Raw genomic sequence first — 15,165 nt, forward strand, 5'->3', positions numbered from 1 at the left:
AAGACTTAGGCACAAGTTTGTCTGTCAATGGCAATGGGCATTTTCTTTTGTTATGACCAGCTTCTCCACAGTTTAGTACATTTGTATAACTCACTAGTAGAAAAATGTACATTTGCGTCGCCATATTTGTGTCACTCATTCTAAGGAGCGAAGCAAATGTTTATTTTTACCATCCTTTTAAGTTATTTGCGTCGCATGTTATTCAAGAAGCGACGCAAAACTCAAGTGCATTTCAGCTTTCTCTCATTTGCGTCGCTCTTATTTATTAAATCTACGCAATTAATAAACTTATTTGCGTCACTCATTTGTTAACAAGCGACGCAAATAAGTGATTAAGTAAATTGCGTCACGCTTTTACTACATGAGCGACGCATATGAGCTGTGTACAATATCATAAACAAGGTTATTTGCGTCGCTTTTTTATAATAAAGTGACGCAAATAACTCTTTTGGCTTTAGGTTTTCTGCATTTTTTTACCTTCGCCTACATTCACTAATCAAAAAGAAAAAAAAACAAGAGTTCTTCAATTCCAGTGAATTTCTACAGCAAAACACCCACAAATTCGTCTTTGAAACCCAACAAATTAGGCCAAAAAACTGCGATTCCCCAGCAAATTTAACATCTAAATTAAAATTGCAGTCAAGTTGAAGCAAATCCGAGCAATTTCGAGCAAAAATTTAGACCAAAAACCCCAAGAAATTCGAACCCTTAAACCCAGAAAAATTGATTGTTTCCGACCAAAAATCCCCCATTTCGAGCAAAAAATCAACTCAAACGCGTTTTGGAATGATAGGTTTGATCCTCAGTCGTATGTTCAGTCCAAATGCTCTCTTAATGAGAAGGTAATTTGATTTTTGTGCTTAATTTGTGTTTAAGTTCTTTAATTTTGTTCTTAATTTGTGTTCATTTCTGTTGAAATTAAAATTTCGAGTTTGTCAGAAATTGTGATTTTCTTGTTTTTATTTATTGTTGATTATTTGAAATTTACAGCAAAACACCCACAAATTCGTCTCTGAAATCCAACAAATTAGGCCAAAAAACTGCGATTCCCCAGCAAATTTAACATCTAAATTAAAATTGCAGTCAAGTTGAAGCAAATCCGAGCAATTTCGAGCAAAAATTTAGACCAAAAACCCCAAGAAATTCAAACCCCTTAAACCCAGAAAAATTGATTGTTTCCGACCAAAAATCCCCCATTTCGAGCAAAAAATCAACTCAAACGCGTTTCGGAATGATAGGTTTGATCCTCAGTCGTATGTTCAGTCCAAATGCTCTCTTAATGAGAAGGTAATTTGATTTTGTGCTTAATTTGTGTTTAAGTTCTTTAATTTTGTTCTTAATTTGTGTTCATTTCTGTTGAAATTAAAATTTCGAGTTTGTCAGAAATTGTGATTTTCTTGTTTTTATTTATTGTTGATTATTTGAAATTAGAAGAAAGAGAGGAATTTTAATTTATTTTCAATTAATTTTTAGTTGATAATGAAGAATGAACAAATGATAGAATGATGATTGATGGATAGTCTAAATATAGGAGGAGTGCCGAATTGCCGAATTTAGTAGGCTTATTGCTGAGATTATTGGATGGGAAGGGGGGGCTTATCATCTCCTTCAACTTCTTTGTTTCTCCGGTAATCATAATTTGCTATTGTACATGCACACCAGTCTTTTTCTTTTTCTGTTACACTGCAGTCTTTTCATGTAATTTTATCCTGTTGGTAAAATATGTTAGGCAACTTCATTCATATAAAACTGCTGTATTCCTGCATGATTCTGTAACTCTGAACCCAACTTTACCACAAGCAAACAGTTATATTGTTGAAACTTTTCAATCAACACACTTTGTATATGTAGTTGTAGCCCTTGCGAGTTGCCACTTTAATCATTTTATAAAAATTCTTCATGTTGATTGCTGACATATATTTTACATCTGTTACTCATTGCAAGATCAGGCATCATGTATGTATTTCTTTTAAGGCTTTTCTGGTCTGATGCATGGGACTAGTCTTCCAAGGTTCTCATCACTTAATAATATTTGTTGTTTGATTGTTGTGGATTCTCAGGTGCCATTGCTGGCCCAATCAAACCCTAGCGGTGCAGAGAGACTACCGCCAGGGATAGTTTCTTCTAAGTCAGATCTCTATCTCCGTAGACTATGGGGTCTTCCTAGTGAGGTATGTGAACATACTATAACAAGTCTCTGAAATTTCTTCTCACATACACCTTACTTTTAAACTGTCTTCTGTTATGTAGAACCTCCTCTTTTAATCACTATCCTTGATACTTGTTGGACAAAAAGTCTTTACTCTGTTTCCCACATTACACTTTTCGGGTTAATAGGGGTCTGAGTAATGATGTAAAGGAAAAAAAATAAGCAAGGGAACTGTAATTTTAAACATTTATTTATGTACTTTTAAGGTTTCTTGATAAATTGCATTATCAGCACAAAGACTGAGTTTTATTCATTTTGATAATAGAATTTTGAAGTTTGAATATAATACTGGTTCAAAATGGCTTCTGCAGGATCTGAAAACCAAGCCTAAGTATCTAGTGACCTTCACAGTTGGCTTAGATATGAAAGAAAATATTGACAAAGCAGTTAAAAAGGTTTCTTTCTAGCAATTTCAAGTCCTTTATTACTGCTAACATCATCTTTGTATTAATTATATGCTCTTTTATCCTTGCACAGTTCTCAGACAACTTCACTATTCTGCTCTTCCATTACGATGGTAAGACGACTGAGTGGGATCAGTTTGAGTGGTCAAAACGTGCTATCCGTGTCAGTGCTCGAAAACAGACGAAATGGTTAGTACTCTTGTTTTAAGGCAATTGGGTCAGATTAATTATCAATTTTATCATACTGATCCGTTCTTTCATTGTATGGTTAAAGGTGGTATGCAAAACAATTTCTACATCCTGACATTGTGGCACCATATGATTACATATTTATCTGGGACGAAGATTTGGGAGTGGATAATTTTGATTCCGAAAATTTAGCACTCTTTCTGCATCATATCCTCTAATGTCTTGAGCTATTCAGTACAGAACTTTTGTCATTTATTTTTTATTGAATTTTCAGATACGTTGATTTGGTTAAGAAACATGGTTTGGAAATTTCACAGCCTGGTGTGGATCCTAATATTCCGTTTACATGGCAGATGACAAGGAAAAGACATGACAGTGAAGTTCACAAGTAATAACTACTAATGATGTATAATTTATGCCCAATTATCTTCCTTTGCAACAGAAGCAGGATTTCGATATTAATTACCAAAATATTGATCTGAGTTGTTTCTTGGGTGCACTTTGCAGGAGCACAGAGGAGAAACCAGGATGGTGCAAGGACCCACATCTATCCCCATGTGTTGCGTATGTGAACTCTTTACTAATCTTAAGGAGCAACCTCTTTTTCTATCAAATCCTGCAGACGTTAACTGATTTTATTATGTGAATTTTAGTACACAGCAAAGGTGATGATTCATCTTAAGGGAAAAAGAGGGTGTCTAAATTTGAGGGACAATCATGATAAATTTTGAGGACTGCACAATAACCCAAGGTAGTTTTATGTTTGGAATTTTAATAGACAGCAAGGTGAGGATTCCTTTCTTATTTCGGCATGTATGGTTATGATCTTTTTGCTGTATGTAGAAAGACATTTGGGGATGGAAGTAAACTGATGGGATGTGTAATTCATTTTAGGATATATATGAAGGTGCTAATTGTCTATTTTGGGAATTGATACAAACAATCATTTTGATTCCATGAAACAGTAAGCTGGTTACTAAGGATGATGTCAAATTTGTGAGTGTACTGTAGTTTCTTGGTAGAACCTTACTAGGTGGCATGTTATTTAACCCAAATTTATCATTAGTTTCATTCTTGTAGGATGCCATTCGGCCATTCCTCATCAAGTTAACCGAGAAATATGATAAAAAATTGTTCTTGAACCCCCATAAAGAATGAGTTAATTATTGGGGCTTTAATTTGATCACTAGAGTTAGACAACTTCAACAGCTAGGTTTGGTCATTGATAAGCTGGGAATGACAGGAGTAACAAGTTCATTCGATGTGAAGCTGTAGAAGGTACTAACAGCAATAGAAAAAGAGAGCAAAGACATGGATTAGTATAAGATCTAAATTCCATGTAGTGTCCTCAACAATTGGGTGGACGTGAGTGTAGCTACTACGTCATGCGTTATATGTACGAAATACTTGAACATCACCATAGCAGTGAGGATCTTATTCAGGTATGAGTTGTCAAATATTTCATTTTTGTTTGATAAATACAATTTGATGTTAGCTACAATCTTGAATTAAAACTTTCCTCTTGTATATTTGTTGTGTTGATAGGATTTTTCAAGAACTACACCGTACACCGAGGAGGAGATAAATGAGATTCGAGATATTTGGGCAGAGTATTTTATATGTAATGTTGAACTTTAGATTTACACTTAGCGCATGTTGGACTCTTGTTTTGGATTATAGGCTTGAAATGAATGAATTTGGTTAATTGGTGTTGGAATGATGAGTATAATGTCTATGATATTGAGATGTAATTTATTGGACAGGTTGTTAATATAATGCCGTCATTCCCAATTTTATGGGTAGGCCAAATTACAAAGGAGACTCTGCCGAAATTTACATTTGCATTATTCAATAATATTGCATTTTAATTTCAATTATATTAGCGTTAGCATATTACTTTATACCACTAGTAAGGAAAACAGGTACTACAAACATATACAAGGCAATTATTATAATTAAAAAAAAAAATTCACCTCATTTGCGTCACTCATTAAACAAACAAGTGACGCAAATACAGCAATTTTGTATTGTCTACTCAGTCATTTGTGTCACTCCTATATAAACAAGTGACGTAAATAACAAATAAGAAGTTTATTAGAAGAGTCATTTGCGTCGCTCTTTTATAGAGGAGTGACGCAAATAACAAAAAAGAAGTTTATCAGAAGAGTCATTTGCGTCGCTCCTTTATAAAAGAGTGACGCAAATAAGAGTCATTTGCGTCGCTCCTTTATAAAGGAGTGACGCAAATAACAAAAAAAAAGTTTATCAGAAGAGTCATTTGCGTCGCTCCTTTATAAAGGAGCAACGCAAATGACTCTTATTTGCGTCGCGCCTAGGAGCGACGCAAATGACTTAAAAGTCATTTGCGTCGCGAGCAGTTGCGTCGCTCATAGAAGCGACGCAAATACACTATAAATGAGCGACGCAAATGAGCCTTTTTCTACTAGTGACTCCCCCTTCTTTGACTACTTGCAGCCTTCTACCTCACCCAAAGATGGCTTTCTCTTTGTAGTTGTCCTATTTTGGAGTTTCTTGACCATTGGGGCTTGTATTGGAGCATAAGGGGACTCTGGCCATTCTTGGGGTCCATTTAAAGGCTCAAGTGGGAACTTATAAGCCTTTAAGTATTTCTCCTTAGTGAACCAATTTGATACATAATGTTTTGGGTGCTCATAGGTTTCCAAATTGCTACAACAACATGATTACCCTTGTGATGCAAAGAGTGACCAAGATTATTACACTTATGGATACGGTTACTAAGCTTGGTGATCCCCACTGTGAGTTACTATTACTTAGTGTGTGTACTGGAACTTCCAAACTCTACTTTGCTTTACGTACTTGTACTCCTGATATTTTTTAGGCGGCTCAATGCACATTTTATGGGGCTCTTCGGTCTTCATTGAAGTGTATTGTTATTGCTTCTAAGCCAGGATTTGGTGACTGGAAGTGGCGTCTTGCCACCTTACCCTTTGTGTTTGGAGGGCTTGGTGTTTATTCCGCGAGTGATGCTCACTATTATGCTTTTCTCGCTTCTCGTTTGCAGTCTACTAGCTTGCAGACTCAACTTCTATGACATGCTAGTATTGTCGGTTCTGATTGGGGCCTTTGATGATGCGATGAGTCAATTAAATAGAACTGTGGAGTCTGAAATTTTTAGTAACCTTAGTGAGGTCGATGCCCTAAAACTTATGAAGAAATTGGCGGATATATATTTTATGCAGAATCCACTTTTTTTCTCCTTGTCAGTTAGTTTTGTAGAAGTCTTAGCAAGGAGAACACACCTCGCTTGGTTTCGAGGTGGTCCCTATTTCTGCTGGGTTAGACAAAGAACGCTAAAACTTATCTCTTTGTGTTGTGTTATCGATTGGGTGTTCTTTAGTTCTCTATTTCAATGATGTGCTTTGCTTGCTTTAGGGTATTTGTTGGGGGTATTTTTACGGATCCTGCGGTGTCATGTGTTGGTATGATGGGTATTAAGCATCGCCATAATATTGTTCGGAGATAACTTTCTTAATGTATGCTCAAGGCCGGCTAAGGCCCTGTGCAAGCTGGTCCTCAGCACAGGGCCCCGTGGCCCAATACATTTCAAGGGCCCCAAATGAAAATGTTTAGTATAATTGTCAGGTTTGTAATATCATTTAATGCACAACCTTGATGGCTTGGTGGTAGAATAGTTAGGCTTTGTTATACTTGGTATGAGGTTCGAACCTAAAGGAAGAATTTTTTTTTTATTATTATTTTTCTTTTTGCTAATGTGTTCTTATCATTTTTTTTCTTTTCTTTTTCATTTTTAATTTGGTTTTATGCAATACAATATATTTCACTCTTTTTAATTAATATGTAAAAATTATTATCATGTACGTGTCTTTTGCAGTTGCACACAATTTATCTATTTTTTTTTTTAATTAACTAGCTGATTTTTTTTCATTACAATAATATAACATTATCTACGTCTTATTTACGTCTTACATGTATATCACTTACAAAGTATATGACCGTATATCATTAAGGCATAAATTCACCGTTAATTTACTTGAATATTAGTCATTTTCTTTTCATTATTAGTGATATTTTAAACTATTAAACATTGTAATGAAAATAGCACAGGGCCCCAAATTTGCATGAGACGGCCCTGTGTATGCTATCAGTTTGGGAATTTTGCAAGAAAGGAAGTTCACATTTGGTTGTTAGGGGAGATCGACGGGCCCTCAGCCTACAAATGTGCTGCTTTACTCTTGGGAACGAGGTTGCGATATGTGTGTTGACTTGACTAGGTCTTCTTCTTTACTCATTCTGGGTTATCTGACTTTGTATCTGGGCAAGTTATGACTGATGCGGTTCATCGTAAGCAGGTCAAGTATGAAGTTAATTGTCGGGCGATTGGGCATATATGTTTTCTTTCTTTTTTGTTCTCTTCTCTTAGGAAATTATAGAAGGAGGATGTTGCATTGCTGAAACAGGTCCAGGAATTCTCGAAGGCTCAAGATATTGGGGCACGTGTTGCTGCCTATATCGGGCTATATGTTCACCAGGATAGCATATACTATAGCTAGAGGAGTAGGGCTTATAATGTATCTTCACTTCCCACTAACTTTTTATATGTTGTATGACTTTGATATTTTTTTAATAATAATAATAATAATAGATTAATCAATTAATACAAGTATGAAATAACCTATCAACAACATATAAATATTTGTCAAAAAAAATCGTCATAATCACGATTTTATAAGTGAAATATATTGGGTCAAAATAGATTATGCAAGGGTTCTTTTCGTAGATAATTTGAATGGTTATAAAGTGTCGTTTAAAAAGTGGTACCTTATTTTAATCTAGAAATATTCTTCAAAGTCAAAAAAAATATTGACAGCCATTGACTCACAATGAATGACAGTGTCAACATGTCGTTGAAAATTCAAAGAGGGCATGCTGGGCTTCTTCAATTCCACGAGTCCAAAGTTGACCGCACTCAAAAGCCCATGAAGACTTTCGTTTGAATACGTTGGATGATCCACCAAAATGAGAAGAGTTCATTTATATGAATATATGATTATTGTTTTGTATTTTTATTGATGAAAAGCGAGGGACAATGTTGTTAATTATTGAATTTATTATAGATAATACACCCTCCGTCCCCGATTGATAGTCACTGTTGCCATTTTTGGTGACTCAAAATGTTAGTCACATTTGCTTTTTTCAAGTACCATTAATATTATTTTTTTTACCAAAATTCTCTAACATTTGCAAAAATATTTGTGCAAATTTAACTTTCCCATGTAAATTTTACTTTCTCATATACTTTAATTACTTTCTCTCTTTTTTTTTTTTTTTTTTGCATACCCAATGTAAATTACTTACAATGTACATTCTTTATTTCTCCTTAATTCCCGTGATTTTTATATCAATGTGAAAAGAAAACTTACAGCAATGTTGCTAACTAGTTGAATGATTAGTCGGCTAATCGACAATAAGCTGAAGAATCACAATGAGCCACATTCAATTCTAAGCGACTGGACACATTGTACTTCTAATCATGAGTTTTAAGAAATCTACAAGTTACTTAATTTTCGTGAAAAAATCAAGTTAGCAGCGTCGCTAACTAGTTGAATGATTAGTCTACTAATTGACAATAAGTTAAAAATTACAACGAGTCACATTCTAAACGATTGTACACATTGTACTTTTAATTATTGATTTAAAGAAATCTACAAGTTACTTAAATCTTGTGAAAAAAAATCTAAGTACGTTTTTATATTAAGGAGATAGATTGATTATCAAAAGTTTATAGAAGTATACACTTACTAGTTTAGATTCGGTGCATGCACGGGTAATACAAATTTTTTTTTTTTACTTAATTCAATGACTATTATGATTAAACTTTAATGAATCCAATTGACACATAAGTATGTCTCGCATTTTTTAATTTATACTGACATTTACTTTATAAGAATTTGTTTGTATAAAAAATTTATTTATTAAAGTGATATTAGTTTATACATTTTCCTTTCTTTTGAATTTTATTTTTTCCAAATTTAGATTTGTTTTAATATAAAAAAAGGTAGATTTGTTTTAATAGCTAATGAAATACCATGTACATATCTTGATTTATTTATTAAATAAAAAAGGTATTATTAGAATATTCCATAAAATAATAATCTAAGATACAATAAGACTTAGTAACAATATTATAATAAAAAATAGAAATTTGGAAAGAAAAATAGGCGGATTTTTTTTTAACCACAAAATAACATATGTCATTTAAGATTCGCCTTTAGTATAGGTTATTGATGATTGATTGATGATTGGTAATGAAATACCATGTACATATCTTGATTTATTTATTAAGTAAAAAAGGTATTATTAGAATATTCCATAAAAATAATAATCTAAGATACAATAAGATTTAGTAACAATATTATAATAAAAAATAGAAATTTGGAAAGAAAAATAGGCGGGAATTTTTTTAACCACATAATAACATATGTCATTTAAGATTCGCCTTTAGTATAGGTTATTGATTGATGATTGATTGATAATTGATAATTGATTACCGTACTAGATTTGGAATTTACTTGTGGGAGATAATGATGAGAGATTTTTAAAAAATGGTGATGCTTTTGACAATAGTGTACGTGGATTGAATGAAAATTATATATATATATATATATATATATATATATATATATATATATATATATATATATATATATATATATATTTTGTTGTTAGGTTTTGATGATAGATAACAAATGATGATTATCTAACTAATATGTGTATTGAGATAAGCATGAACAGGCCATGAAGCATGAAGAATATTGATTACAAATTAAATTAGATCATTATTGAAGATTACAAAGTATGAATCGTGCTTGAGTTCCTCAGGGGAACACAAGAAGAAGAGTTCCTCAGGGAAACACAAAAAGAAGAGTTCCTCGGGGGAACACAAAGAGAAGAGTTCCTTAAGGGAACATAAAGAGAAGAAGAGTTCCTCGGGGGAACACCAAAAAAAAGAGTTCCTCGAGGGAACACAAAGAGAAGAAGTCTAAATGTTCAAACGTTCTTTTAGACTTTATATGCAGCTCCTAAGAAGCACTAGAAGTTGGTTCTTCGACGAAGGGAACAAGCAGCAGTTCCTCAATGGAACAAACAAAGAGAAGTTCCTTTGAAGGAACTAGAAGCTTTGGAGTAGAAGCTTCATCAGAAAAAACATGAAAACGACAGAAAAATAGGAGTATATTTTTCTGTCGTTTTCATGTTTTTCGTAACGGATAGCCAGTGTTATTCGTAACAGGCATTTCAACGGGCATTTAAAGTGCCCGTTACGGATAACCTGTTATTTGTAACGGACATTTCAAGTGTCCGTTACGGATAACCCGTTATTCGTAACAGACATTTCAAGTGCCCGTTACAAATAACCCGTTATTCGTAACGGACATTTCAAGTGTCCGTTACAAATAACGATTTATTTGTAACGGGACTTTCAACTGCCCGTTACAAATAGTGTGTAACCCAAGTTTTAAAAAAATCCAGCACATGTTGTGCTGGATTAGCTAGCTTGCATAATAATTATAGCACAATTATTTTATTAATTAATTGAGATAAAAATAGTACTTCATATATATAAAATCGGCAAAAAAAAAATACATTTATTATCACCTAATAACTAAAACTGAAAAAATAGAGCAAAAGAAAATCTCAATGGCAATAAGAGATTTAAATGATTTTCCACTAAATTAATGTTAAATCGTTTACATCTTCCACAAATTACTGCAACTCAAGTGGTTTGTCTGGAGCACCAACTTCCCCCGCGAAATCAATCATCTCTTGTGTATGACCAAAAATGAAATCCGATGGACTGTGGAGACTGTTCCTTGATTTACTGTATGAGCCTCCCATTGAAAAAATGCTTCCTGAAAGATGGAGAAAATGGGATAATGAGATGATACTTGTTTTAATGAGATGATACTTGTGTTTGAAGTTATATGAGTCCAATTTTGAAGTTATATGAGTCCAATTTAATGAGATGATACTTGTTTTAAGCTCAAGCAAAAGGTCTGAAGCTTTTGTCAAAAAAAATTAGCTCCACCTCCCACCCTCTCACTCTACATATAGCTCCCGAAAAAAGTAGCCAGCGACAACAATTATTAATAAATTATCTATAGTCTGAACAACTACAAGCTTTTAGCCTTTATCACTAGGCCAAGACCTCATAAGCCTACGACCTCTATAATCCATATTGATTAGACATTGACACATTGTGCCTTATGGAAAAGCTCATGCTACGTATTTTTAATGCAACAAACTCAAGAAGTAAGGTTGGAAATAAAATATCCAACTTAAACTGAAACTGAAATACTTGATCAATTAGACAACTAATCCTCAAATTAAAAATTAGGACTTTTATATTGTATTAGACCAAAACAAATTCTCATAAAGCTGCGATCATCACTTTTTCGCTCTAAATCTCAGGCATATGTAGATAATACTAACCAAGTATCTTCAATTAATGCAAAAATGAAGGGAAAAACAAGTGTACGCTCTATAAAATCTAAGAAAACATCTCAGACTTACAGTTTCTGAACCATAATACTGCACAATATTTGGATGTCTAAGACGCCCCAACAAAGCAATTTCCTGCACAAGTGGTGAAAAGAATTACATTAGCAGATAGTCACGTTTTTATTATATACAGGCATACATTTAGAATGGATGGCGGCAGCATACAACTTACAAAATCAAGGGAGTACAACAAATGGTGGCAATGTTTCAAAGTTGACAACCCAGCATAACAATCTAACACTTATTCACACTTTACATATTAAAAATTAAATAAACAAATAAATCAAAATCACTCCCGATATCCATTAATAAACAATAATCAAGCTAAAAACAATCATCAATTCGCACAAATTGTACAGGAAACAATCAAATTCAGAATATACAAACAACATTTCAATCAAAAAAAGAGGGAAAAATCAAAAATTGAGGAAACATACGTTTACCACCACCAAGGACCTTATGAAGAGGCTTCGATCTACCGAATCTTCGAGAGCAATTCACCAACAGGACCGCAAAGACTTTAAAAGAGCAACATAGAGAAAAAAAAAACGAATTACCATCTCACACATATATAATACTATTAATTGAACCTCAAAAGGAAAATTGTGAGCATAATCACCTCGACATCATAGACGATTTACCAGCTTCAGCATTAAAAATGTGGAGAAAGAGCGCGAGGAACCAAACCGGGTACTTTGACAGATCCGAAAACGGTGTGAGTTTTCCCAGAACCACTAGGACCTTAAGCAGCCGAAAGCCCACCTTTTCCACTCATAAATCCCTCAACCATTGGTCTCATGAGCTTATCATACACTTCATCCTGCACAGTTATAACCACAATTCACTTAAAAAAGTATGCAATCAATCAATTGAAAAAATCCCAAAAACTAAAAAAGGGGGGGAATTCAAACAACAAACCTGAGAAGAATTTGAAGAAAAAACTTGCAAAAATCCGTTGTAAACTTCAAATTTCAACCTACTAGAATCGTAAATCGGGGGAATAATCGTAATAGAATGAATCGTCATTGATCGTAAGACAACTCTTACTGGGTTTTTTCGAATTAGGTTGTTTCGATTTAGAGGGTTTGGAAGGAGCAATTGGAAGGGGGCAAACTCTGAGGAAGACATTGAGAGAATTTGAGGAATTTGGTTGATTTGGGGATGGAATTTTAGGGTTTTGTAAGAGCTGAACATCCATTGATAAGATGTCATCGAGTGGGAAATTGGGGATGTTAAGGTTTTTGGAGGAGAGAGGAGAAAGGAGAAAGGAAAGAAGATGAGGAAATGACGGCTTAAGGACTGACTGACTGAGGAGAGTGAAACCCTAGTTATAAATGGGCTTTTCTCATCAGCTGGGCCCAAATTCAAACATTTGTAACGGGCACAATCTTGTCCATTACAAATAAATAACTATTCGTAACGGGCAAGATCTTGCCCGTTACAAAAAACATAGTTTTCGTAACGGACACCATGTTGCCCGTTACGAATAATATGTATTTGTAATGGACTGTTATTTTGACCGTTACGGATATGTTTATTGTAACGGGCATAGCTTTGCCCGTTACAAATAACCCGTTACAAATGACAATTTTTCTACTAATGCCTCCGACCTAAGCTAGTAACTTCTGACCAACCAAAGTAACCTCTGACTAAGTAACCTTGACCAAGTAACCCCTAACCAACCAAGTAACCCCTGACCGAGTAACTCCTACCCTTGACTAAGTAACCCCTACCCGACCTAGTAACCCTTGACTGAGTGACCCTTACCCTGACCGAGTACAACCACCACAACAATAATCAACCATTTTCCCACGACCAGTCGTGCGCCTCCAGTCACCAACACGACCAGTCGCCTGCTTCCAGCACTAACACGACTAGTCGCCCGCCTTTAGTAATCCAGCCACCAACACTAACCGATTGAATTAACTTAAATCAATTAAATTTACAAATTAACTCAAATTGAGGGCAAAAAATGAAAAAAAAAAAGAAAGAAATGACAATGCAAAAAATGAAATGTGATTGATTTCACCGTTGATAATAGTGGATACGACATTGCCGGGCCTCAACACCAAAATCAAACTTTCTGTTCTTCTTCTTCATTCTTCGAGAGTTGTTCGATTTGGAACCCAGAAACCCCAATGAAATTCAAACAAGAAAGTGGCAGCGGTACTAGTGATGGGGGCTGGCTTTGAGAAGAAATTGGCAAAGAGGAGATAGAAATTGGGTGGAGCATCAGTGATGGGGGCTGGCTTTGAGAAGAAATTGGCAAAGAGGAGATAGAAATTGGGTGGAGCATCAGTGATGGGGGCTGGCTTTGAGAAGAAGAGGAGAAAAGAGGAGAGAGAGAGAGATACAGAAAAAAATGTGGCTGGTCGTACCGTGCAATCAGCCGCATATGAAACTTAGTATAAAAAATAACTCAAGAATAAAATTTCCTTTGATAACGGGTACCCTCGGGGCATCAGATAAGAAAACTAACCGTGCAAATATTAAATTATAATAAACCATTAATTATACTGATTGACACATGATTTAGACATGCATTTCAAACTTAATACCATTTTAGGTATATATTTTAATTAGTTACCTACTCCCTCCGTCCCCAAAACATCGACCCTTTTGGGTTGATTTCGCGATTATTAAGAAACTAAAATAAAAAGAAATAAAAATATATTGAAAAGATAAATTTACATGGGGTTTGTAAAAAGTAGAGAGATAAAGTATTAAAAATACATGAAAAAACAAAATTTTATATGGAAAAACTAATTTTGCATACTTTATCCTTTTTTTTTTCTCCTCCTTTCTCTCTCCAAAACCCTAGCCTCCATTGTTGAATTTTGAAGGGGCTTCCATCGACTCTTTTCGAGGGAGAAATTTCTTAGTTTTGAATCCATGGTAGCAGATCTAATGGATTGTCGTGAAATTATTTCGTTGGTGAAAAAGTTAACAAGTTTTCGAATACAGACAGATGAATCAGAAGGAAAACACCCTCACGGCTACAATGGATCGTTAGATTGTCTCTCCAACAAGGCTGTAATTTCCAGCGATATAAGCGGGAGATGTTCCGCAGTGCAAGATCTACTCGACGATCGTAGTTTTTATGAAGGAAAATTCTATTTGATTCAATATCTTATGTATTCGTTAACGTCGAATCTATATTGTAGATGTCGTATGACTTTTAATTAATGAAATATTTTTGCTATTCAAAAAAAAAAAAAAAAAAAAATTTTGCATAAATATTGTTGTAAATTGGTAAAATATTTTAATGCAAATAAATTGATCATTTTGGAACTAAAATTAGGTTAAAAGGGTCAAAGTTTTGGGAATGGAGGGAGTAATATTTTGAGATGCTCTACCAAGATCATTTGTAAAATACTTAAACTGATGTTATTGAATGAAGAATAGTCTATATTGTAATTGAGTAATAAGCCGTCAAATTTTGCCTTGTAAATTGTAATTGAGGATTTTTTTTGTATTTGTTTATGTTCTTATATGAACATTTTCCAAACTTATCAGTTATCATCATAAAAAATGTGTTAGATCTGTCCTTAGAAGTTGTAATTGGATGACGAAAAACAGACCTACACATAATCCAAATTCCAATATATGTTCTAGATAACAGGAAAATTCACTCATTCTCGTTGAGATAAGGAACTTCTATAGACGTTTGTCAAAATAAAAAAAAAAAGGAACTTCTATAGACAATAATTTTGGTCTGACCATTATGCATTATTGTCAACTTTCCAGAACTTTGTTTCAAAAAAAAAAAAAAAAAACTTTCCAGAACTGGAATGGTCTATCTTT

General features: G+C 34.0%; 3 long non-coding RNA genes across 4 annotated transcripts; 2 read left to right on the forward strand and 1 right to left on the reverse strand.

Moving 5' to 3' along the window:
• The first annotated feature begins 452 nt into the window (after positions 1-452).
• Positions 453-2,172, forward strand: LOC145635055 (uncharacterized). Of its 2 annotated transcripts, none has more exons than XR_014113763.1 (3): positions 453-842; positions 991-1,287; positions 2,061-2,172. It is a non-coding gene; the product is annotated as an uncharacterized LOC145635055 (long non-coding RNA). The 2 variants fall into 2 exon arrangements; XR_014113762.1 differs by lacking the exon at positions 2,061-2,172 and adding an exon at positions 1,532-1,630.
• Positions 2,173-2,518: 346 nt separating this feature from the next.
• LOC145635054 (uncharacterized) lies at positions 2,519-4,779 on the forward strand. Its single transcript, XR_014113761.1, has 6 exons — positions 2,519-2,604; positions 2,687-2,802; positions 2,888-3,190; positions 3,310-3,366; positions 3,456-4,244; positions 4,348-4,779. It is a non-coding gene; the product is annotated as an uncharacterized LOC145635054 (long non-coding RNA).
• Positions 4,780-10,501: 5,722 nt separating this feature from the next.
• On the reverse strand, positions 10,502-12,645 carry LOC145635056 (uncharacterized). The gene is made up of 4 exons (XR_014113764.1): positions 11,981-12,645; positions 11,799-11,879; positions 11,374-11,436; positions 10,502-10,712 (listed from the first exon to the last, which is right to left on the reverse strand). It is a non-coding gene; the product is annotated as an uncharacterized LOC145635056 (long non-coding RNA).
• Positions 12,646-15,165: the final 2,520 nt, after the last annotated feature.

Source organism: Chenopodium album, chromosome 6 (assembly GCF_948465745.1).
Source record: "Chenopodium album chromosome 6, dcCheAlbu1.1, whole genome shotgun sequence".
Lineage (NCBI taxonomy): Eukaryota > Viridiplantae > Streptophyta > Magnoliopsida > Caryophyllales > Amaranthaceae > Chenopodium > Chenopodium album.